The following is a 26,622-nucleotide window of genomic DNA, read 5'->3' as shown; positions in this document are numbered from 1 at the left end:
AACTGGAAGAAACTCCACAGGAATGTTAACTGGCATGTGCTGATTTCCAGTTTGACTTTGGAATTTTCAAAATGGCTGCCGTTACCATGGAAACAGCTATAATATCAAAAATTCTAACTCTTTCGTTATAACATCCAACTGAATGAAACTTTATGAAAATGTTCTCCAGTATGCCAAGATATCAAGACAATATATGGATAGTTCAAAATGGCCGCCGTTGTCATGGAAACTGGGGCCAAGTTTTGCATTGACCCTATGGAAAAATGCATAAAATCAGCATGTTCTCAGAGAGTAGTGCACCAAAGTCAATAAAACTATATTGATATATAACATGACATGTCGCAATGAGATGTACGCTTTTAGAATTTTGGAATTATCTACTGTAACCATGGTTGCAGCACAAATGTTCAAAATTTCCAAAAAAAATTAAGTGCTGCAAACTGGATGAAACTTTACAGGAATAGTGACTGACATGTGCGGAGTTGCATTTTGAAGTTGGAATTTCAAAAATGGCCGCCGTAACCATGGAAACTGCAAAATTGTCCAAAATTTCAAAATGCTTCAAACTTAATGAAATTTTGCAAAAATGATAACTTGCAAGGGTAGATGCCTTCTTTGACTTTGGAATTTCCAAAAATGGCTGCCGCTCGCCTGGCAATGGGGGGACGAGGGTGCCATCCGTTATTGCTAGCAATTACAAATCTAGTTATTATGGCACCCTCAACGGAGTTGGGGTGACATATTGTTATTGTTCGTTTCTTTTTTTTCTTTTTATTATTATTATTTTTATTCTTCCACACATTTTGTCCATACTATTTCTCAGAACTGGTCATACCAATGTTGATGGAACTATACCATAATATGAACCGTCATGTTAAGTTGTGCAAGAGACAGTGGAATGGTAAAAAATGGCCGCCGTTACCATGGAAACAGAACAAATGTAAAAAAATCCAGTTTTTTGTTTTGGTGAACTATTTGGATACTATTTAACTCAGAATCATTATATTTTAATACAATGTAGGTGCCCACTATATACAGGTGTTGGATGATTTTGGCACTCATTGGAACTACTATGTTGCCATGGAAACTACTCCAAAAAAATCACAAATCTCAAAATGTTCCAAACTTAATGAAACTTCACAGTAACGATGAGCAACATTGGAACATGTGGAATTTGGCGTTGGAATTTCCAAAATCGCTGTTGTTACCATGGAAACAATGCAAAAAGGTCAAAACTTTGAATTTTCACAGAACATTCTAGAACATCAATGTTTAATTTATTCTAGAGACATTAAATGGTATATGATTGTGGAGGGAAAAAATTGCAGCGGGGGTTTGACTTTGGAATATTCAAAATGGCCGCCGTTACCATGGAAACAGCAAAAATACGAAAAACTTCAAAATGCTTCAAATTTATTGAAACTTATAACAAATGTTGCTCAGCTAATGTAGACTTGACTTTTGAGTTTGGAATTTCCAAAATGGCCGCCGTTACCATGGCTACCGCTCACCTGGCAATAGGGGAAGGGTGCCATCCGCTATTGCTTGCAATGGCAAATCTAGTTATTATTATTATTATTTTTATTCTTCCACACTTTTTTGTCCATTCTATTTCTCGGATTTGGCTTGAACAATATTGATGGAACTATACCATAATGTAGACCACCACATTTTATAGTGCAGTGGGGTATGGCACCATCAAGATGGCTGCCATTGCCATGGAAACGAAACAAATGTGAAAAAATCCTGTTTTTTGTTTTGGTGAACTGTTTTGATATGCTTAAACTTAGAACCATTATATTTTGATACAATGTAGGTGCCGGCCATATACAGGTGTTAGATGATTTTGGTACTCATTGGAACTACTATGTTGCCATGGAAACTATACCAAAAATTTCAAAAATATCAAAATGCCCCAAACTTCATGAAACTTTACAGTAACGATGAGCAACATTGGAAGGTGTGGAATTTGGCGTTGGAATTTCCAAAATATCTGTTGTTACCATGGAAACAATGCAAAAAGGTCAAAAATTTCAAAAAAAATAAAAATGCTGTAAACTGGATGAAACTTTACAGGAATGGTCACTGGCATAAGCACAGTTGACATTTGAAGTTGGAATTTTCAAAATGGCCGCCGTAACCATGGAAACAGCAAAAATGTCAAAAACTTCAAAATGCTCCAAACTTAATGAAACTGAACAAATATGATAATTTGAATGTGTAGATGTACACTTTGACTTTGGAATTTTCTAGATTGCTGCCGCTCGCCTGGCAATGTGGGAAGGGTGCCATCCGCTATTGCTTGCAATGGCAAATCTAGTTATGGCACCCTCAACGGAGTTGGGGTGACATGTTGTTATTGTTCGTTTCTTTTTTTTCTTTTTATTATTATTATTTTTATTCTTCCACACATTTTGTCCATACTATTTCTCAGAATTGGTCAGACCAATGTTGATGAAACGATACCATAATATGAACCGCCATGTTAAGTTGTGCAAGAGACATTGGAATGGTAAAAAATGGCCGCCGTTGCCATGGAAACTGATCTAATGTGAAAAAAATGCAAATTTTAAATCTTTCATTATAAGACCTACCTGGATGAAACTTAGTGGTAATGTTCCTTGGTATGCCTAGATGTTGTGACAATATTAGAAAATTCCAAAATGGCCGCCATTGTCATGGAAACAGGGCGAAAGTTTAACATTGGCCTTATGGGAAAATACATTAAAGATGCATTTTCTTGAAGAATATAGCATCAATCCCAATGAAACCTTATAGATATGTAACATGGCATGTCCCAAAGTGGCACCTGTCTTTGGAATTTTAGACATGGTACCCGTTACCATGGAAATAGCAAAAATTTCAAAAATTTCAAAATGCTCCAAAATTAATGAAACGTTACAACAATGTTAATACACATCTGTAGATGCAATCTTTGACTTTGGAATTTTCAAAATGGCTGCCGCTCACCTGGCAATGGGGGAAGGGTGCCATCCGCTATTGCTTGCAATGGCAAATCTAGTTATTTTTATTATTCTTCCACACATTTTGTCCATCGTGTTTCTAAGAATTGAGTGATCCAATATTGTTGGAACTATAACATAATGAGGACCCCCATTTGAAGTTGTGCACCTTGCTATGGAATGGTAAAACATGGCCGCCGTTTCCATGGAAACAACACAAATGCGAAAAAAATCAAAGTGGTCCAAACTGGAAGAAACTCCACAGGAATGTTAACTGGCATGTGCTGATTTCCAGTTTGACTTTGGAATTTTCAAAATGGCTGCCGTTACCATGGAAACAGCTAAAATATCAAAAATTCTAACTCTTTCGTTATAAGACCCAACTGGATGAAACTTTATGAAAATGTTCTCCAGTATGTCAAGATGTCAAGACAATATTTGGATAGTTCAAAATGGCCGCCGTTGTCATGGAAACTGGGGCCAAGTTTTGCATTGACCCTATGGAAAAATGCATAAAATCAGCATTTTTTCAGAGAGTAGTGCACCAAAGTAAATGAAACTCTATTGATATATAACATGACATGTGGCAAAGAGATGTACGCTTTTAGAATTTTGGAATTATCTACTGTAACCATGGTTGCAGCACAAATGTTCAAAATTTCCAAAAAAATCAAAATGCTGCAAACTGGATGAAACTTTACAGAAATAGTAACTGACATGTGCGGAGTTGCATTTTGAAGTTGGAATTTCCAAAATGGCTGCCGTAACCATGGAAACAGCAAAATTGTCCAAAATTTTAAAATGCTCCAAACTTAATGAAATTTTACAAAAATGATGACTTGCATGTGTAGATGCACTCTTTGACTTTGAAATTTTCAAAATGGCTGCCGCTCGCCTGGCAATGGGGGGACGAGGGTGCCATCCGTTATTGCTAGCAATTACAAATCTAGTTTTTATTATTTTTCTTCCACACATTTTGTCCAGGAGATTTCTTGAAATCCAATGGACCAAAGTTGATGGAACTTTACTATATTGAGGACCCTTAGGTGAAGAGTTGCAGGCTCCATGGAATGGTTCAAGATGGCTGCCGTTTCCATGGAAACTGCAAAAATGTGAAAAATTTTCAAAATTCTAAATTCTTCATTATAAGACCCAAGTGGATGAAACTTTGTGGAAGTGTTACCTGACATGCCTAGATGTGCATGCAATATCAAGAGGTTCCAAAATGGCCGCCATTGTCATGGAAACAGGACGAAAGTTTAACATTGACCGTATGGGAAAACACATAAAAGCTACATTTTCTTGAAGAATATAGCAGCAATCCCAATGAAACTTTACAGATATGTAACATGGCATAAACCAATGTGGCATCTGTCTTTTGCATTTTGGAAATGGTAACTGTTACCATGGAAACAGCAAAAATTTCAAAAATTTCAAAATGCTCCAAATGAGATGAAATTTAACAACAATGTTAATAAAAATGTGTAAAAGCGCTCTTTGACTTATGAATTTTCAAAATGGCTGCCGCTCACCTGGCAATGGGGGGAAGGGTGCCATCCGTTATTGCTAGCAATTACAAATCTAGTTTTTCTTATTATGGCACCCTCAACGGATGTTGGGGTGACATATTGTTATTCTACGTTTCTTTTTTTTCTTATTATTTTTATTTTTCTTCCACACATTTTGTCCGCGCGAGTTCTCGGAATTGAACGGACCAATGTTTATGGAACTCAACTATAATGAGGAACCCCATTTGAAGTTGTGCACCTTGCTATGGAATGGTAAAAGATGGCCGCCGTTTCCATGGAAACAGCACAAATGCGAAAAAAATCAAAGTGTTCCAAACTGGAAGAAACTCCACAGGAATGTTAACTGGCATCTCCTGATTTCCAGTTTGACTTTGGAATTTTTCAAAATGGCTGCCGTTACCATGGAAACAGCTAAAATATCAAAAATTCTAACTCTTTCGTTATTAGATCCAGCTGGATGAAACTTTATGAAAATGTTCTCCAGTAGGCCAAGATGTCAAGACAATATTTGGATAGTTCAAAATGGCCGCCGTTGTCATGGAAACTGGGGCCAAGTTTTGCATTGACCCTATGGAAAAATGCATAAAATCTGCATTTTCTCAGAGAGTAGTGCACCAAAGTAAATGAAACTGTATTGATATATAACATGACATGTGGCAATGAGACGTACGCTTTTAGAATTTTGGAATTATCTACTGTAACCATGGTTGCAGCACAAATGTTCAAAATTTCCAAAAAAAATTAAGTGCTGCAAACTGGATGAAACTTTACCGGAATAGTGACTGACATGTGCGGAGTTCCATTTTGAAGTTGGAATTTCCAAAATGGCCTCCGTAACCATGGAAACAGCAAAAATATCAAAATTTTCAAAATGCTTCAAACTTAATGAAATTTTGCAAAAATGATGACTTGCATGTGTAGATGCACACTTTGACTTTGAAATTTTCAAAATGGCTGCCGCTCGCCTGGCAATAGGGGGACGAGGGTGCCATCCGTTATTGCTAGCAATTACAAATCTAGTTATGGCACCCTCAACGGAGTTGGGGTGACGTATTGTTATTCTACGTTTCTTTTTTTTCTTATTATTATTATTATTATTTTTCTTGCAACAAATTTTGTCCAGGTGATTTCTCGAAATCCAATATACCAATGTTGATGGAACTCTACTATAGTAAGGACCCCAAGGTGCAGAGTTGCAGGAAGCATGGAATGATTCAAGATGGCTACCGTTACCATGGAAACAGAACAAATGTGAAAAAATCCAGTTTTTTGTTTTGGTGAACTGTTTGGATATGCTTTATCTTAGAATCATTATATTTTGATACAATGTAGGTGCCCACTTTATACAGGTGTTGGATGATTTTGGTGATCATTGGAACTACTATGTTGCCATGGAAACTACACCAAAAATTTCGAAATTCTCAAAATGCTCCAAACTTCAGGAAACTTCACAGTTACGATGAGCAACATTGGAAGATGTGGAATTTGGCGTTGGAATTTCCAAAATATCTGTTGTTACCTTGGAAACAATGCAAAAAGGTCAAAACTTTGAATTTTCACAGAACATTCCAGAACATCAATGTTAAATTTATTCTAGAGACATTAAATGGTATATGATTATGGAGGGCTAAAAATGCAGCAGGGGTTTGACTTTGGAATATTCAAAATGGCCGCCGTTACCATGGAAACAGCAAAAATATGAAAAACTTCAAAATGCTTCAAATTTAAGGAAACTTATAACAAATGTTGCCTAGCTTATGTAGACTTGACTTTTGAGTTTGGAATTTTCAAAATGGCCGCCGTTACCATGGAAACAGCAAAATTATCCAAAATTTCAAAATGCTTCAAACTTAATGAAACTTTGCAAAAATGTTACTAGACATCTGTAGATGCACTATTTGACTTTGGAATTTTCAAAATGGCTGCCGCTCACCTGGCAATGGGGGAAGGGTGCCATCCGTTATTGCTAGCAATTACAAATCTAGTTATTTTTATTATTCTTCCACACATTTTGTCCATCGTGTTTCTAAGAATTGAGTGATCCAATATTGTTGGAACTATAACATAATGAGGACCCCCATTTGAAGTTGTGCACCTTGCTATGGAATGGTAAAAGATGGCCGCCGTTTCCATGGAAACAGCACAAATGCGAAAAAAATCAAAGTGTTCCAAACTGGAAGAAACTCCACAGGAATGGTAACTGGCATGTGCTGAATTCCAGTTTGACTTTGGAATTTTCAAAATGGCTGCCGTTACCATGGAAACAGCTAAAATATCAAAAATTCTAACACTTTCGTTATAACATCCAACTGGATGAAACTTTATGAAAATGTTCTCCAGTATGCCAAGATGTCAAGACAATATATGGATGGTTCAAAATGGCCGCCGTTGTCATGGAAACTGGGGCCAAGTTTTGCATTGACCCTATGGAAAAATGCATAAAATCAGCATTTTCTCAGAGAGGAGTGCACCAAAGTCAATGAAACTGTATTGATATATAACATGACATGTGGCAATGAGATGTACGCTTTTAGAATTTTGGAATTATCTACTGTAACCATGGTTGCAGCACAAATGTTCAAAATTTCTAAAAAAAATTAAGTGCTACAAACTGCATGAAACTTTACAGGAATAGTGACTGACATGTGCGGAGTTGCATTTTGAAGTTGGAATTTCCAAAATGGCCGCCGTAACCATGGAAACAGCAAAATTGTCCAAAATTTCAAAATGCTTCAAACTTAATGAAATTTTGCAAAAATGATAATTTGCAAGGGTAAATGCCTTCTTTGACTTTGGAATTTCCAAAAATGGCTGCCGCTCACCTGGCAATAGGGGGACGAGGGTGCCATCCGTTATTGCTAGCAATTACAAATCTAGTTATGGCACCCTCAACGGAGTTGGGGTGACATATTGTTATTCTACGTTTCTTTTTTTTCTTATTTTTCTTTTTCTTCTTCCACACATTTTGTCCGTCGTGTTTCTCGGAATCCAATGGACCAATGTTGATGGAACTTTACTATAAGGAGGACCCCCATGTGAAGTTGTGCACCTTGGTATGGAATGGTAAAAGATGGCCGCCGTTTCCATGGAAACAGCATGAATGCGAAAAAAATCAAAGTGTTCCAAACTGGAAGAAACTCCACAGGAATGTTGACTGGCATGTGCTGATTTCCAGTTTGTCTTTGGAATTTTCAAAATGGCTGCCGTTACCATGGAAACAGCTAAAATATCAAAAATTCTAACTCTTTCGTTATAAGATCCAACTGGATGAAACTTTTTGAAAATGTTCTCCAGTATGCCAAGATGTCAAGACAATATTTGGATAGTTCAACATAGCCGCCGTTGTCATGGAAACTGGGACCAAGTTTTGCATTGACCCTATGGAAAAATGCATAAAATCAGCATTTTCTCAGAGAGTATTTCACCAAAGTAAATGAAACTGTATTGATATATAACATGACATGTGGCAATGAGATGTACGCTTTTAGAATTTTGGAATTATCTACTGTAACCATGATTGCAGCACAAATGTTCAAAATTTCCAAAAAAAATAAAGTGCTGCAAACTGGATGAAACTTAACAGGAATAGTGACTGACACGTTCGGAGTTGCATTTTGAAGTTGGAATTTTCAAAATGGCCGCCGTAACCATGGAAACAGCAAAAATTTCAAAAATTTTAAAATGCTTCAAAATTAATGAAACTTTGCAAAAATGTTACTAGACATCTGTCATGTCTGTAAATGCATTCTTCGACTTTGGAATTTTTAAAATGGCTGCCGCTCACCTGGCAATGAGGGGAAGGGTGCCATCCGTTATTGCTAGCAATTACAAATCTAGTTTTTCTTATTTTTCTTCCACACATTTTGTCCGCGCGAGTTCTCAGAATTGAATGGACCAATGTTTATGGAACTCAACTATAATGAGGAACCCCACTTGAAGTTGTGCACCTTGCTATGGAACGGTAAAAGATGGCCGCCGTTTCCATGGAAACAGCACAAATGCGAAAAAAATCAAAGTGTTCCAAACTGGAAGAAACTCCACAGAAATGGTAACTGGCATGAGCTGATTTGCAGTTTGACTTTGGAATTTCCAAAATGGCTGCCGTTACCATGGAAACAGCTCAAATATCAAAAATTCTAACTCTTTCGTTATAAGATCCAACTGGATGAAACTTTATGAAAATGTGACCCAGTATGCCAAGATGTCAAAACAATATTTGGATAGTTCAAAATGGCCGCCGTTGTCATGGAAACTGGGGCCAAGTTTTGCATTGACCCTATGGAAAAATGCATAAAATCAATTATTTTCGCAGAGAGTATTGCACCAAAGTAAATGAAACTGTATTGATATATAACATGACATGTGGCAATGAGATGTCTGCTTTTACAATTTTGGAATTATCTACTGTTACCATGGTTGCAGCACAAATGTTCAAAATTTCCGAAAAAAATGAAGTGCTGCAAACTGGATGAAACTTTACAGGAATAGTGCATGACAAGTGCGGAGTTGCATTTTGAAGTTGGAATTTCCAAAATGGCCGCCATTACCATGGAAACAGCAAAATTGTCCAAAATTTCAAAATGCTCTGAACTTAGATAAAATTTTGCAAAAATGTTAACATGCAGGTGTAGATGCACTCTTTGACTTTGGAATTTCCAAAATGGCTGCCGCTCGCCTGGCAATGGGGGGACGAGGGTGCCATCCGTTATTGCTAGCAATTACAAATCTAGTTATGTCACCCGATCGACAATGTCGGGTGACATATTGCTTTTCTTATGTTTCTTTGTTATTATTATTATTCTTCCACCTTTTTTTGTCCGACAGGTTTTTTGGAGTAAAATGGAACCAATCTTAATGATAATTCACTATAAGGAGGAACACAAAATTTCGGGTTGCAGTAGGGTCTAAGACCATAAAAAATGGCTGCCGTTTCCATGGAAACGGAACAATTGTGAAAAATTCCAGTTTTTGGTTTTGTGAATAATTTAGAGATGCTTAAACTCAGAATCATCATATTTTATCACAATGTAGGTGCCAGCCATATATTGGTTTTGGATGATATTGGCAATCATTGGAACCACTATGTTGCCATGGAAACTACCCCAAAAATTTCAAAAATTTCAAAATGCTTCAAATTTTTTGAAACTTCATGGTAACGATGAGCAACTTTGGTAGATGCGTAATTTGGCGTTGGAATTTCCAAAATGTCTCCCGTTACCATGGAAACAGTGCATAAGTGTCAAAATGCTCTAAAAACCTCAGGGTTTGGTAAATAATTTTGGTATGCTAGAACTTGAAATCATCAAATTTTTACACAATATAGTTCTCCACTATATACAGCTTTTGAATGATTTTGACAATCATTGGAACTCTTCTGTTACCATGGATACAGGACCAAATATTTCAAAAATTTCAAAATGCTCCAAAATTGATGAAACTTAATATGATTGTTGACTGGCTAGTCTAGATGAGACTTTTGACTTTGGAATTTCCAAAATGGCCACCGTTGCCATGGAAACTGCAAAAAAGTCAAAAATTCTCTAAATGCTTTGAACTTAATGAAACTTGATATTATTGTTAACTGGCAAGTAAAGATGAGACTTTTGACTTTGAAATTTTCAAAATGGCTGCCGTTGCCATGGAAACAGCAGAATTGTGAAATTTTTTAGAATGCTCTCAATGTACTGAAAATTTACAGAAAGATGTATTGCCATGCATATATGTGCATTCACTGTTGAACAATTTTGAAATGGCTGCCGCTTAGTGGCAATTGGGGGAAGGGTGACATCCGCTATTGCTTGCAATGGCAATTCTAGTTATGGCACCCTCAACGGAGTTGGGGTGACATATTGTTATTCTACGTTTCTTTTTTTTATTATTATTTTTCTTCCACTATTTTTGTCCGGAGCAGTTCTCAGAATAGAATGGACCAAAGTTGATGGAACTATGGTATAATGTTGACCACCATGCGAAGTTGTCCCTCTGACTTTGGAATGGTCAAGATGGCCACCGTTACCATGGAAACAGCAAAAATGCGAAAAAAATCAAAGTGTTCCAAAGTGGAAGAAACTTCACAGGAATGGTAACTGGCATGTGTTGATTTACAGTTTGACTTCGGAATTTTCAAAATGGCCGCCGTTACTATGGAAACTGCAAAAATGTCAAAAATTTCAAAATGCTCCAAAATTTATGAAACTTTAAAAAATGTTAATTTGCAAGTGTAGATGCACTCTTTGACTGAGGAATTTCCAAAATGGCTGCCGCTCGCCTGGCAATAGGGGGGACGAGGGTGCCATCCGTTATTGCTAGCAATTACAAATCTAGTTATTTTTATTATTCTTCCACACATTTTGTCCATCGTGTTTCTAAGAATTGAGTGATCCAATATTGTTGGAACTATAACATAATGAGGACCCCCATTTGAAGTTGTGCACCTTGCTATGGAATGGTAAAAGATGGCCGCCGTTTCCATGGAAACAGCACAAATGCGAAAAAATTAAAGTGTTCCAAACTGGAAGAAACTCCACAGGAATGTTCACTGGCATGTGCTGATTTCCAGTTTTACTTTGGAATTTTCAAAATGGCTGCCGTTACCATGGAAACAGCTAAAATATCAAAAATTCTAACTCTTTCGTTATAAAATGCAACTGGATGAAACTTTATGAAAATGTTCTCCAGTATGCCAAGATGTCAAGACAATATTTGGATAGTTCAAAATGGCCGCCGTTGTCATGGAAACTGGGGCCAAGTTTTGCATTGACCCTATGGAAAAATGCATTAAATCTGCATTTTCTCAGAGAGTAGTGCACCAAAGTAAATGAAACTGTATTGATATATAACATGACATGTGGCAATGAGACGTACGCTTTTAGAATTTTGGAATTATCTACTGTAACCATGGTTGCAGCACAAATGTTCAAAATTTCCAAAAAAAATAAAGTGCTGCAAACTGGATGAAACTTCACAGAAATAGTGGCTGACATGTGCGGAGTTGCATTTTAAAGTTGGAATTTCCAAAATGGCCGCCGTAACCATGGAAACAGCAAAATTGTCCAAAATTTCAAAATGCTCCAAAACTTAATGAAATTTTACAAAAATGATGACTTGCATGTGTAGATGCAATCTTTGACTTTGAAATTTTCAAAATGGCTGCCGCTCGCCTGGCAATGGGGGGACGAGGTGCCATCCGTTATTGCTAGCAATTACAAATCTAGTTATGGCACCCTCAACGGAGTTGGGGTGACGTATTGTTATTCTACGTTTCTTTTTTTTTTTTTATTTTTATTATTTTTCTTCCACACATTTTGTCCAGGAGATTTCTGGAAATCCAATGGACCAAAGTTGATGGAACTCTACTATATTGTAGACCCTAAGGTAAAGAGTTGCAGGCACCATGGAATGGTTCAAGATGGCTGCCATTTCCATGGAAACGGAACAAATGTGAAAAATTCCAGTTTTTTATTTGGAGGAACTGTTTGGATGTGCTTTAACTCAGAATCATTATATTTTAATACAATGTAGGTGCCCACTATATACAGGTGTTGGATGATTTTGGAACTCATTGGAACTACTATGTTGCCATGGAAACTACATCAAAAATTTCAAAATTCTCAAAATGCTCCAAACTTCAGGAAACTTCTCAGTAATGATGAGCAACATTGGAAGATGTGGAATTTGGCGTTGGAATTTCCAAAATATCTCTTGTTACCATGGAAACAATGCAAAAAGGTCAAAACTTTGAATTTTCACAGAACATTCTAGAACATTAATGTTTAATAGGCATTAAATGGTATATGATTGTATATGATTATGGAGGGACACAATTGCAGCGGGGGTTTAACTTTGGAATATTCAAAATGGCCGCCGTTACCATGGAAACAGCAAAAATACAAAAAACTTCAAAATGGTTCAAATTTATTGAAACTTATAACAAATGTTGCTCAGCTAATGTACACTTGACTTTTGAGTTTGGAATTTCCAAAATGGCCGCCGTTACCATGGCTACCGCTCACCTGGCAATAGGGGAAGGGTGCCATCCGCTATTGCTTGCAATCGCAAATCTAGTTATTATTATTTTTCTTCCATCTAATTTTGTCCGCTCGCTTTCTCAGAGCTAAAGGAACCAATCTGAATGATGGTGCACTATAACAAGGAACCCTGACTTTCCTGTTGCTTTTTAATATTGGCACTAAAAAAATGGCTCCCATCACCATGGAAACGGAAAAATGGTGAAAAAATATAATTTTGGAGTTAGGTGAATTGTTTGAGTATGCTTAACCTTAAAATCTATAGATTTTAATACAATGTAGGTGCCCACTATATACTGCTTTGGGATGATTTTGGCAATCATTGGAACTGCTATGTTGCCATGGATACTACACCAAAAATTTCAAAAAAATGAAAATGCTCCAAATTTTTTGAAATTCTAGCATAACGATGAGCAACTTTGGTAGATGTGGAATTTGGCTTTGGAATTTCCAAAATGTCTGCCGTTTCCATGGAAACAATGCAAAAAGTTCAAAATGCTCCAAAAACTTCAGGGTTTGGTGAATAACTTTGGTATGCTTGAACTTAAAATCATCAAATTTTTATACAATATAGTTGTCCACTATATACAGGTTTTGAATGATTATGACAATCATTGGAACTACTCTGTTACCATGGATACAGGATCAGATATTTCAAAAATCTCAAAATGCTCCAAAATTGATGAAACTTAATATTATTGTTTACTGCCAAGTCTGAATGAGACTTTTGACTTTGGAATTTCCAAAATGGCCACCGTTGCCATGGAAACTGCATAACAGTCAAAAAATTTCAAAATGCTTTAAACTTAATAAAACTTGATATTATTGTTAACTGACAAGTAATGAAGAGGCTTTTGACTTTGAAATTTTCAAAATGGCTGCCGTTGCCATGGAAACGGCAGAAATGTGAAATTTTTAAAATGCTGTGAATGTACTGAAAATTTATAGAAAAATGTATAGCCATGCAAATATGTGCATTCACTGTTAAACTATTCTGAAATGGCTGCCGCTAAGTGGCAATGGGGGGAAGGGTGACATCCGCTATTGCTTGCAATAGCAATTCTAGTTATGGCACCCTCAACGGAGTTGGGGTGACATATTGTTATTGTTCCGTTCTTTTTTTTCTTATTATGGCACCCTCAACGGAGTTGGGGTGACATATTGTTATTGTTCGTTTCTTTTTGTCTTATTATATTTATTCTTCCACACTTTTTTGTCCATACTATTTCTCAGAATTGGCTTAAACAATATTGATGGAACTATACCATAATGTTGACCACCACATTAAATAGTGCAGTGAGGTATGGCATCATCAAGATGGCTGCCGTTGCCATGGAAACGAAACAAATGTGAAAAATTTCTGTTTTTTGTTTTGGTGAACTGTTTGAATATGCTTACACTCAGAATCATCATATTTTAATACAATGTAGGTGCCCACTATATACAGGTGTTGGATGATTTTGGCACTCATTGGACCTACTATGTTGCCATGGAAACTACACCAAAAATTTCAAAAATATCAAAATGCTCCAAACTTCATGAAACTTCACAATAACGATGAGCAACATTGGAAGATGTGGCATTTGGCGTTGGAATTTCAAAAATATCTGTAGTTACCATGGAAACAATGCAAAAAGGTCAAAACTTTAAAATTTTCACAGAACATTCCAGAACATCAATGTTAAATTTACTCTAGAGACATTAAATGGTATATGATGGTATATATGATTATGGAGGGAAAAAAATTGCAGCGGGGGTTTGACTTTGGAATATTCAAAATGGCCACCGTTACCATAGAAACAGCAAAATTATGAAAAACTTCAAAATGCTTTAAATTTAATAAAACTTTATAACAAATTTGCCCTAGCTTATGTAGACTTAACTTTTGAGTTTCGAATTTTCAAAATGGCTGCCGTTGCCATGGAAACAGCAAAAATTTTCTGAATGGCTGCCGCTGGCCTGGCAATGGGGAAAGGGTGCCATCCGCTATTGCTTGCAATGGCAAATCTAGTTTTTATTTTTATTCTTCCACACATTTTGTCCATGCTATTTCTCGGGATTGGTCAGACCCATGTTGATGGAACTATACCATAATATGAACCGCCATCTGAAGTTGTGCAAGAGAAATTGGAATGGTAAAAGATGGCTGCCGTTACCATGGAAACGAAACAAATGTGAAAAATTTCTGTTTTTTATTTTGGTGAACTGTTTGAATATGCTTACATTCAGAATCATCATATTTTAATACAATGTAGGTGCCCACTATATACAGGTGTTGGATGATTTTGGCACTCATTGGACCTACTATGTTGCCATAGAAACTACTCCAAAAATTTCAAAAATCTCAAAATGTTCCAAACTTAATGAAACTTCACAGTAACGATGAGCAACATTGGAAGATGTGGAATTTGGCGTTGGAATTTCCAAAATATCTGTTGTTACCATGAAAACAATGCAAAAAGGTCAAAACTTTGAATTTTCACAGATCATTCCAGAACATCAATGTTAAATTTATTCTAGAGACATTAAATGGTATATGATGATATATATGATTATAGTGAGAACAAATTGCAGCAGCAGGTTGAATTTGGAATTTTCAAAATGGCCGCCGTTACCATGGAAACAGCAAAAATACGAAAAACTTCAAAATGCTTCAAATTTATTGAAACTTATAACAAATGTTGCTTACCTAATGTAGAGTTGACTTTTGAGTTTGGAATTTCCAAAATGGCCGCCGTTACCATGGAAATTTCAAAAATTTCCGAATGCTCCAAAATTGATGAAACTTTACAACAATGTGAATAGACATCTGTAAATGCGGTCTTTGACATCGGAACTTTCAAAATGGCTGCCGCTCACCTGGCAATAGGGGAAGGGTGCCATCCGCTATTGCTTGCAATCGCAAATCTAGTTATGGCACCCTCAACGGAGTGTGGGTGACATATTGTTATTCTACGTTTCTTTTTTTTTATGGCACCCTCAACGGAGTTGGGGTGACGTATTGTTATTCTACGTTTCTTTTTTTTCTTATTATTATTTTTCTTCTTGCAACAAATTTTGTCCAGGTGATTTCTCGAAATCCAATGGACCAATGTTGATGGAACTCTTCTATAGTAAGGAGCCCCATATGCAGAGTTGCAGTAAGCATGGAATGGTTCAAGATGGCTACCGTTTCCATGGAAACAGAACAAATGTGAAAAAATCCTGTTTTTTGTTTTGGTGAACTGTTTGGATATGCTTTAACTCAGAAACATTATATTTTAATACAATGTAGGTGCCCACTATATACAGGTGTTGGATGATTTTGACACACATTGGAACTACTATGTTGCCATGGAAACTACACCAAAAATTTCAAAAATATCAAAATGCTCAAAACTTAATGAAACTTCACAGTAACGATGAGAAACATTGGAAAATGTGGAATTTGGCGTTGGAATTTTCAAAATATCTGTTGTTACCTTGGAAACAATGCAAAAAGGTCAAAACTTTGAATTTTCACAGAACATTCCAGAACATCAATGTTAAATTTATTTTAGAGACATTAAATGGTATATGATTATGGAGGGAAAAAATTGCAGCGGGGGTTTGACTTTGGAATATTAAAAATGGCCGCCGTTACCATGGAAACAGCAAAAATATGAAAAACTTCAAAATGCATTAAATTTAATGAAACTTATAACAAATGTTGCCTAGCTTATGAAGAATTGACTTTTGAGTTTGGAATTTTCAAAATGGCCGCCGTTACCATGGAAACAGCAAAAATATCCAAAATTTCAAAATGCTTCAAACTTAATGAAACTTTGCAAAAATGTTACTAGACATCTGTAGATGCACTATTTGACTTTGGAATTTTCAAACTGGCTGCCGCTCACCTGGCAATGGGGGAAGGGTGCCATCCGTTATTGCTAGCAATTACAAATCTAGTTATGGCACCCTCAACGGAGTTGGGGTGACGTATTGTTATTCTACGTTTCTTTTTTTATGGCACCCTCAACGGAGTTGGGGTGACATATTGTTATTCTACGTTTCTTTTTTTTCTTATTATGGCACCCTCAACGGAGTTGGGGTGACGTATTGTTATTGTACGTTTCTTTTTTTCCTTATTTTTATTATTCTTCTTCAACACTTTTTGTCCACACAGTTTCTCGGAATTGTATGGACCAATGTTGATGGAACTATACCATAATGTGGACCAGCATATGAAGTTGTGCACCTGACCTTGGAATGGTCAAGATGGCTTCCGTTTCCATGGAAACTGCAAAAATCCGAAAATATTCAAAGTGTTCCAAACTGGAAGAAACTCAACAGGAATGGTAACTGGCATGAGATGATTTGCAGTTTGACTTTGGAATTTCCAAAATGGCTGCCGTTACCATGGAAACAGCTCAAATATCAAAAATTCTAACTCTTTCATTATAACATCCAGCTGGATGAAACTTTATGAAAATGTGACCCAGTATGCAAAGATGTCAAAACAATATTTGGATAGTTCAAAATGGCCGGCGTTGTCATGGAAACTGGGGACAAGTTTTGCATTGACCCTATGGAAAAATGCATAAAATCAGCATTTTCTCAGAGAGTGGTGCACCAAAGAAAATGAAACTGTATTGATATATAACATGACATGTGGCAATGAGATGTCTGCTTTTAGAATTTTGGAATTATCTACTGTAACCATGGTTGCAGCACAAATGTTCAAAATTTTCAAAAAAAATTAAAGTGCTGCAAACTGGATGAAACTTTACAGGAATAGTGACTGACATGTGCGGAGTTGCATTTTGAAGTTGGAATTTCCAAAATGGCCGCCGTAACCATGGAAACAGCAAAATTGTCCAAAATTTCAAAATGCTCCAAACTTAATGAAATTTTACAAAAATGATGACTTGCATGTGTAGATGCACTCTTTGACTTTGGAATTTCACAAATGGCTGCCGCTCGCCTGGCAATGGGGGGACGAGGGTGCCATCCGTTATTGCTAGCAATTACAAATCTAGTTATGGCACCCTCAACGGAGTTGGGGTGACATATTGTTATTCTACGTTTCTTTTTTTTCTTTTTATTATTATTTTTATTCTTCCACACATTTTGTCCATACTATTTCTCAGAATTGGTCAAACCAATGTTGATGGAACTGTACCATAATATGAACCGCCATGTTAAGTTGTGCAAGAGACATTGGAATGGTAAAAAATGGCCGCTGTTACCATGGAAACAGAACAAATGTGAAAAAATCCAGTTTTTAGATTCGGTCAACTGTTTGGTTATGCTTTAACTCAGAATCATTATATTTTAATACAATATAGGTGCCCACTATATACAGGTGTTTGATGATTTTGGCACTCATTGGAACTACTATGTAGCCATGGAAACTACTCCAAAAAATTCAAAAATCCCAAAATGTTCCAAACTTAATGAAACTTCACAGTAACGATGAGCAACATTGGTAGATGTGGAATTTGGCGTTGGAATTTCCAAAATCGCTGTTGTTACCATGGAAACAATGCAAAAAGGTCAAAACTTTGAATTTTCACAGAACATTCTAGAACATAAATGTTTAATTTTTTCTAGAGACATTAAATGGTACATGATTGTATATGATTATGGAGGGAAAAAATTGCAGCGGGGGTTTGACTTTGGAATATTCAAAATGGCCGCCGTTACCATGGAAACAGCAAAAATACAAAAAACTTCAAAATGCTTCAAATTTTCTGAAACTTACAACAAATGTTGCTTAGCTAATGTAGACTTGACTTTTGAGTTTGGAATTTTCAAAATGGCGGCCGTTACCATGGAAACAGCAAAAATACAAAAAACTTCAAAATGCTTCAAATTTATTGAAACTTATCACAAATGTTGCTCAGCTAATGTAGACTTGACTTTTGAGTTTGGAATTTCCAAAATGGCCGCCGTTACCATGGCTACCGCTCTCCTGGCAATAGGGGAAGGGTGCCATCCGCTATTGCTTGCAATGGCAAATCTAGTTATTATTCTTATTCTTCCAATGATTTTTGTCCGGCAGATTTTTTGAAGGCAATGGAACCAATCTTAGTGATAGTCAACTATAATGAGGAACACAAAATTTCGGGTTGCAGTAGGTCATAGGACCATTAAAAATGGCTGTCGTTACCATGGAAACGGAAAAATTGTGAAAAATTCCACTTTTTTGTTTTAGGGAATTATTTGGAGATGCTTGGACTTAGAATCATTATATTTTGATACAATGTAGGTGCCCACTATATACTTGTTTTGGATGATTTTTGGCATTCATTGGAACTACTATGTTGCCATGGATACTACACCAAAAATTTCCAAAATATCAAAATGCTCCAAATTTAATGAAACTTCACAGGAACGATGAGCAACATTGGTAGATGTGCAATTTGGCGTTGGAATTTTGAAAATGTCTTGTGTTACCATGGAAACAAGGCAAAAATGGTCAAAACGCTTTAAAAAACCTTAAAAGTGGCATTTACTTCCTTAAAATGGTAGGTCAAATTCATTGAAACTCTGATGGTATGTTCCCTTCCATGTACCAATGGAGTATCTGCCATTAAAAATTTGGAATGGTCTGTGTTACCATAGAAACCAGCCAAAATGTCAAAAATTTCAAAAACTTCAAAATGCTTCAAACTTGATGAAACTTAATATATTTGTTGACTGTCTAGTCTGCATGACACTTTTGAAGTTGGAATTTCAAAAATGGCTACCGTTGCCATGGAAACTGCAGAAATGTCAAATATTTTCAAAATGCTCAAAACTTAATGAAACTTAATATTATTGTTTACTGGCATGTATAGATGAGACTTTTGACTTCGGAATTTTCGAATTTTCAAAATGGCTGCCGTTGCCATGGAAACAGCAGAAATGTGAAACTTTTGACAATGCTGTTATTGTATTGAAAATTTACAGAAAGATATATCGCAATTCATAGATCTGCATTCACTGTTAAGTTGTTTTAAAATGGGTGCCGCTTAGTGGCAATGAGGGGAAGGGTGACATCCGCTATTGCTTGCAATGGCAATTCTAGTTATTATTATTTTTCTTCCACCTAATTTTGTCCGGCAGTTTTCTCAGAGCCAAAGGAACCAATCTGAATGATAGTGCACTATAACAAGGAACCCTGACTTGCCTGTTTCTTTCCGGTATTGGAACTAAAAAAATGGCTGCCATCACCATGGAAACGCAAAAATGGTGAAAAAATATAATTTTAGAGTTAAGGGAATTGTTTGAGAATGCTTAGGCTTAAAATCTTTAGATTTTAATACTATGTAGGTGCCCACTATATACTGCTTTGGGATGATTTTGGCAATCATTGGAACTGCTATGTTGCCATGGATACCACACCAAAAATTTCCAAAAATGGAAATGCTCCAAATTTAATAAAACTTCACAGAAACGATGAGCAACATTGTAAGATGTGGAATATGGCGTTGGAATTTTGAAAATGTCTGCCGTTACCATGGAAACAATACAAAACAGGTCAAAATGGTCCAAAAAACACCTAAAAGTGGAATTTACTTTCTTAAAAGGGTAGGTCAAATCCATTGAAACTCTGATGGTATGTTCCCTCCCATGTACCAATGTGGTATCTACCATTAGAAATTTGGAATGGTCTGTGTTACCATAGAAACCAGCCAAAATGTCAAAAATTTCAAAAATTTCAAAATGCTCAAAAAGTAATGAAACTTACTATGATTGTTGACTGTCAAGTCTGCATGAGACTTTTGAAGTTTGAATTTCCAAAATGGCTACCGTTGCCATTGAAACTGGAAAAATGTCAAATATTTTCAAAATGCTCCAAACTAAATGAAACTTGATATTATTGTTCACTGGCAAGTAAAGATGAGACTTTTGACTTTGAAATTTTAAAAATGGCTGCCGTTGCCATGGAAACAGCAGAAATGTGAAATTTTTTAAAATGCTCTCAATGTACTGAAAATTTACAGAAAGATGTATTGCCGTGCATATATGTGCATTCACTGTTCAACAATTTTGAAATGGCTGCCGCTTAGTGGTAATTGGGGGAAGGGTGACATCCGCTATTGCTTGCAATGGCAATTCTAGTTATTTTTATTCTTCCACACTTTTTTGTCCATTCTATTTCTCGGAATTGGCTTCAACAATATTGATGGAACTATACCATAATGTAGACCACCACATTCTATTGTGCAGTGGGGTATGGCACCATCAAGATGGCTGCCGTTGCCATGGAAACGAAACAAATGTGAAAAAATCCTGTTTTTTGTTTTGGTGAACTGTTTTGATATGCTTAAACTCAGAACCATTATATTTTGATACAATGTAGGTGCCGGCCATATACAGGTGTTGGATGATTTTGGCACTCATTGGAACTACTATGTTGCCATGGAAACTACACCAAAAATTTCAAAAATCTCAAAATGCTCCAAACTTCATGAAACTTCACAGTAACGATGAGCAACATTGGAAGATGTGGAATTTGGCGTTGGAATTTCCAAAATGTCTGTAGTTACCATGGAAACAATGCAAAAAGGTCAAAAAATTCAAAAATAAATAAAAATGCTGTAAACTGGATGAAACTTAACAGGAATGGTCACTGGCATAAGCACAGTTGACATTTGAAGTTGGAATTTTCAAAATGGCCGCCGTAACCATGGAAACAGCAAAAATGTCAAAAACTTCAAAATGCTCCAAACTTAATGAAACTTAACAAATATGATAATTTGAATGTGTAGATGCACACTTTGACTTTGGAATTTTCAAAATGGCTGCCGCTCGCCTGGCAATGGGGGAAGGGTGCCATCCGCTATTGATTGCAATGGCAAATCTAGTTATTATTATGGCACCCTCAACGGAGTTGGGGTGACGTATTGTTATTCTACGTTTCTTTTTTTTCTTATTATTATGGCACCCTCAACGGATGTTGGGGTGACATATTGTTATTCTACGTTTCTTTTTTTTCTTATTATGTCACCCGATCGACAATGTCGGGTGACATATTGCTTTTCTTATGTTTCTTTGTTATGGCACCCTCAACGGAGTTGGGGTGACGTATTGTTATTCTACGTTTCTTTTTTTCTTATTATGTCACCCGATCGACAATGTCGGGTGACATATTGCTATTCCTCTGTTTCTTTTTCACTATTATTATTATTATTATTTTTCTTCCACCTAATTTTGTCCGGCAGTTTTCTGAGAGCCAAAGGAACCAATCTGAATGATGGTGCACTATAACAAGGAACCCTGACTTTCCAGTTGCAGAGCAACTTTGGAACTAAAAAATGGCTGCCATCACCATGGAAACGGGAAAATGGTGAAAAAATATAATTTTGGAGTACGGTGAATTGTTTGAGAATGCTTAACCTTAAAATCTTTAGATTTTAATACAATGTAGGTGCCCACTATATACTGCTTTGGGATGATTTTGGCAATCATTGGAACTGCTATGTTGCCATGGATACTACACCAAAAATTTCCAAAGTATGGAAATGCTCCAAATTTTATAAAACTTCACAGTAACGATGAGCAACATTGGTAGAAGTGGAATTTGGCGTTGGAATTTCGAAAATGTCTGCCGTTACCATGGAAACAATGCAAAACAGGTCAAAATGGTATAAAAACCTAAAAGTGGCATTTACTTTCTTAAAATGGTAGGTCAAATTGATCGAAACTTTGATGGTATGGTCCCTCCCATGTACCAATGTGGTATATGCCATTAAATTTTGGGAATGGTCTCTGTTGCCATAGGAACCATCACAAATGTCAAAAATTTCAAAAATTTCAAAATGCTTTAAATTTGATGAAACTTCATATGATTATAGACTGTCAAGTCTGCATGAGACTTTTGAAGTTGGAATTTCCAAAATGGTTACCGTTGCCATGGAAACTGCAAAAATGTCAAATATTTTCGAAATGCCCCAAACTTAATGAAACTTGATATTATTGTAAACTGGCATGTATAGATGAGACTTTTGACTTTGAAATTTTCAAAATGGCTGCCGTTGCCATGGAAACGGTATAAATATGAAATACTTTAAAATGCTCTGAATATACTGAAAATTTACAAAAAGATGAATAGCCATACATATTTGTGCATTTACTGTTAAACAAGTTTGAAATGGCTGCCGCTAAGTGGCAATAGGGGGAAGGGTGACATCCGCTATTGCTTGCAATGGCAATTCTAGTTATTATTATTTTTCTTCCACCTAATTTTGTCCGCTCGCTTTCTCAGAGCCAAAGGAACCAATCTGAATGATGGTGCACTATAACAAGGAACCCTGACTTTCCTGTTGCTTTTTAATATTGGCATTAAAAAAATGGCTGCCATCACCATGGAAACAGAAAAATGGTGAAAAAATATAATTTTGGAATTAGGTGAATTGTTTGAGAATGCTTAACTGTAAAATCTTTAGATTTTAATACCATGTAGGTGCCCACTATATACTGCTTTGGGATGATTTTGGCAATCATTGGAACTGCTATGTTGCCATGAATACTACACCAAAATTTTAAAATAAATGAAAATGCTCCAAATTTTTTGAAATTCTAGCATAACGATGAGCAACTTTGGTAGATGTGGAATTTGGCGTTGGAATTTCCAAAATGTCTGCCGTTTCCATGGAAACAATGCAAAAAGGTCAAAATGCTCAAAAAACTTCAGGGTTTGGTGAATAACTTTGGTATGCTTGAACTTAAAATCATCAAATTTTTGTACAATATAGTTGTCCACTATATACAGGTTTTGAATGATTATGACAATCATTGGAACTACTCTGTTACCATGGATACAGGATCAAATATTTCAAAAAATTCAAAATGCTCCAAAATTGATGAAACTTAATATTATTGTTGACTGCCAAGTCTGGATGAGACTTTTGATTTTGGAATTTTCAAAATGGCCATCGTTGCCATGGAAACTGCAAAAAAGTCAAAAATTCTCAAAATGCTTTGAACTTAATGAAACTTGATATTATTGTTAACTGACAAGTAATGATGAGGCTTTTGACTTTGAAATTTTCAAAATGGCTGCCGTTGCCATGGAAACGGCAGAAATGTGAAATTTTTAAAATGCTGTGAATGTACTGAAAATTTACAGAAAGATGTATTGCCATGCATATATGTTCATTCCCTGTTAAACGATTCTGAAATGGCTGCAACTTAGTGGCAATTGGGGGAAGGGTGACATCCGCTATTGCTTGCAATGGCAATTCTAGTTTTTATTTATTCTTCCACTTTTTTTGTCCAGCTTATATCTTGGAACTGGATGAACCAATGGTCATGGGTCTATACCAGAATGTTAACCAGCATGTGCAGATTTGCAATCGGGGTATGGCATTTTCAAGATGGCCACCGTTGCCATGGAAACAGCAAAAATGTGAAAAAAAACTGAAATGCTCAAAAATGATTCAAACTTCACACAAATATTAACTGGCATTTACAGAAATGGTATTTGTCTTTGGAATTTCCAAAATGGCCGCCGTAACCATGGAAACTGCAAAAATTTCAAAAATTTCAAAATGCTCCAAAGTTGACGAAACTTTACAGTAATGCTAACAGACAACTTTAGATGGGGTCTTTGACTTAGGAATTTCAAAAATGGCTGCTGCTCACCTGGCAATTGGGGAAGGGTGCCATCCGTTATTGCTAGCAATTACAAATCTAGTTATGTCACCCGATCGACAATGTCGGGTGACATATTGCTTTTCCTCTGTTTCTTTTTCCGTATTATTATTATTATTATTTTTCTTCCACCTAATTTTGTCCGCTCGCTTTCTCAGAGCCAAAGAAACCAATCTGAATGATGGTGCACTATAACAAGGAACCCTGACTTTCCTGTTGCTTTTTAATATTGGCACTAAAATAATGGCTGCCATCACCATGGAAACGGAAAAATGGTGAAAAAATATAATTTTGGAGTTCCTTGAATTATTTGAGAATGCTTAAGCTTAAAATCTTTAGATTTTGATACAATGTAGGTGCCCACTATATACTGCTTTGGGATGATTTTGGCAATCATTGGAACTGCTATGTTGCCATGGATACTACACCAAAAATTTCAAAAATATGGAAATGCTCCAAATTTTATAAAACTTCACAGTAACGATGAGCAACATTGGTAGAGGTGGAATTTGGCGTTGGAATTACCAAAATGTCTGCCGTTACCATGGAAACAATGCGAAACAGGTAAAAATGGTCCAAAAACCTTAAAGTGGCATTTACTTTCTTAAAATGGTAGGTCAAATTGATCGAAACTTTGATGGTATGGTCCCTCCCATGTACCAATGTGGTATATGCCATTAAATTTTGGGAATGGTCTCTGTTGCCATAGGAACCATCACAAATGTCAAAAATTTCAAAAATGTCTAAATGCTTCAAATTTGATGAAACTTTATAGGCTTGTAGACTGTCAAGTCTGCATGAGACTTTTGAAGTTGGAATTTCCAAAATGGCTACCGTTGCCATGGGAACTGAAAAAATGTCAAATATTTTCGAAATGCTCAAAACTTAATGAAACTTAATATTATTGTAAACTGGCATGTATAGATGAGACTTTTGACTTTGAAATTTTCAAAATGGCTGCCGTTGCCATGGAAATGGTATAAATATGAAATACTTTAAAATGCTCTCAATATACTGAAAATTTACAAAAAGATGAATAGCCATACATATTTGTGCATTTACTGTTAAACAAGTTTGAAATGGCTGCCGCTTAGTGGCAATAGGGGGAAGGGTGACATCCGCTATTGCTTGCAATGGCAATTCTAGTTATTATTATTATTCTTCCACCTTTTTTTGTCCGACAGGTTTTTTGGAGTAAAATGGAACCAATCTTAATGATAATTCACTATAAGGAGGAACACAAAATTTCGGGTTGCAGTAGGGTCTAAGACCATAAAAAATGGCTGCCGTTTCCATGGAAACGGAACAATTGTGAAAAATTCCAGTTTTTGGTTTTGTGAATAATTTAGAGATGCTTAAACTCAGAATCATCATATTTTATCATAATGTAGGTGCCAGCCATATATTGGTTTTGGATGATATTGGCAATCATTGGAACCACTATGTTGCCATGGAAACTACCCCAAAAATTTCAAAAATTTCAAAATGCTCCAAATTTTTTGAAACTTCATAGTAACGATGAGCAACTTTGGTAGATGCGTAATTTGGCGTTGGAATTTCCAAAATGTCTGCCGTTACCATGGAAACAGTGCATAAGTGTCAAAATGCTCTAAAAACCTCAGGGTTTGGTAAATAATTTTGGTATGCTAGAACTTGAAATCATCAAATTTTTACACAATATAGTTGTCCACTATATACAGCTTTTGAATGATTTTGACAATCATTGGAACTCTTCTGTTACCATGGATACAGGACCAAATATTTCAAAAATTTCAAAATGCTCCTAAATTGATCAAACTTAATAGGATTGTTGACTGGCAAGTCTGGATGATACTTTTGACTTTGGAATTTCCAAAATGGCCACCGTTGCCATGGAAACTGCAAAAAAGTCAAAATTTCTCTAAATGCTTTGAACTTAATGAAACTTGATATTATTGTTAACTGGCAAGTAAAGATGAGACTATTCACTTCAAAATTTTCAAAATGGCTGCCGTTGCCATGGAAACAGCAGAATTGTGAAATTTTTTAGAATGCTCTCAATGTACTGAAAATTTACAGAAAGATGTATTGCCATGCATATATGTGCATTCACTGTTAAACAATTTTGAAATGGCTGCCGCTTAGTGGCAATTGGGGGAAGGGTGACATCCGCTATTGCTTGCAATGGCAATTCTAGTTATGGCACCCTCAAAGGAGTTAGGGTGACGTATTGTTATTCTACGTTTCTTTTTTTCTTCTTATTATTATGGCACCCTCAACGGAGTTGGGGTGACATATTGTTATTGTTCGTTTCTTTTTTTTCTTATTTTTATTCTTCCACACATTTTGTCCACGCTATTTCTCGGAATTGGTCAGACCAATGTTGATGGAACTATACCATAATATGAACCTCCGTGTGAAGTTGTGCAAGAGACATTGGAATGGTAAAAAATGGCCGCCGTTACCATGGAAACTGCAAAAATGTGAAAAAATTTCCAAATTCTAAATCTTTTATTATAAGAG

Source organism: Mytilus galloprovincialis, chromosome 1 (genome assembly GCF_965363235.1).
Source record: "Mytilus galloprovincialis chromosome 1, xbMytGall1.hap1.1, whole genome shotgun sequence".
Taxonomy (NCBI): Eukaryota; Metazoa; Mollusca; class Bivalvia; order Mytilida; family Mytilidae; genus Mytilus; species Mytilus galloprovincialis.
This window is presented reverse-complemented; position numbering follows the sequence as displayed.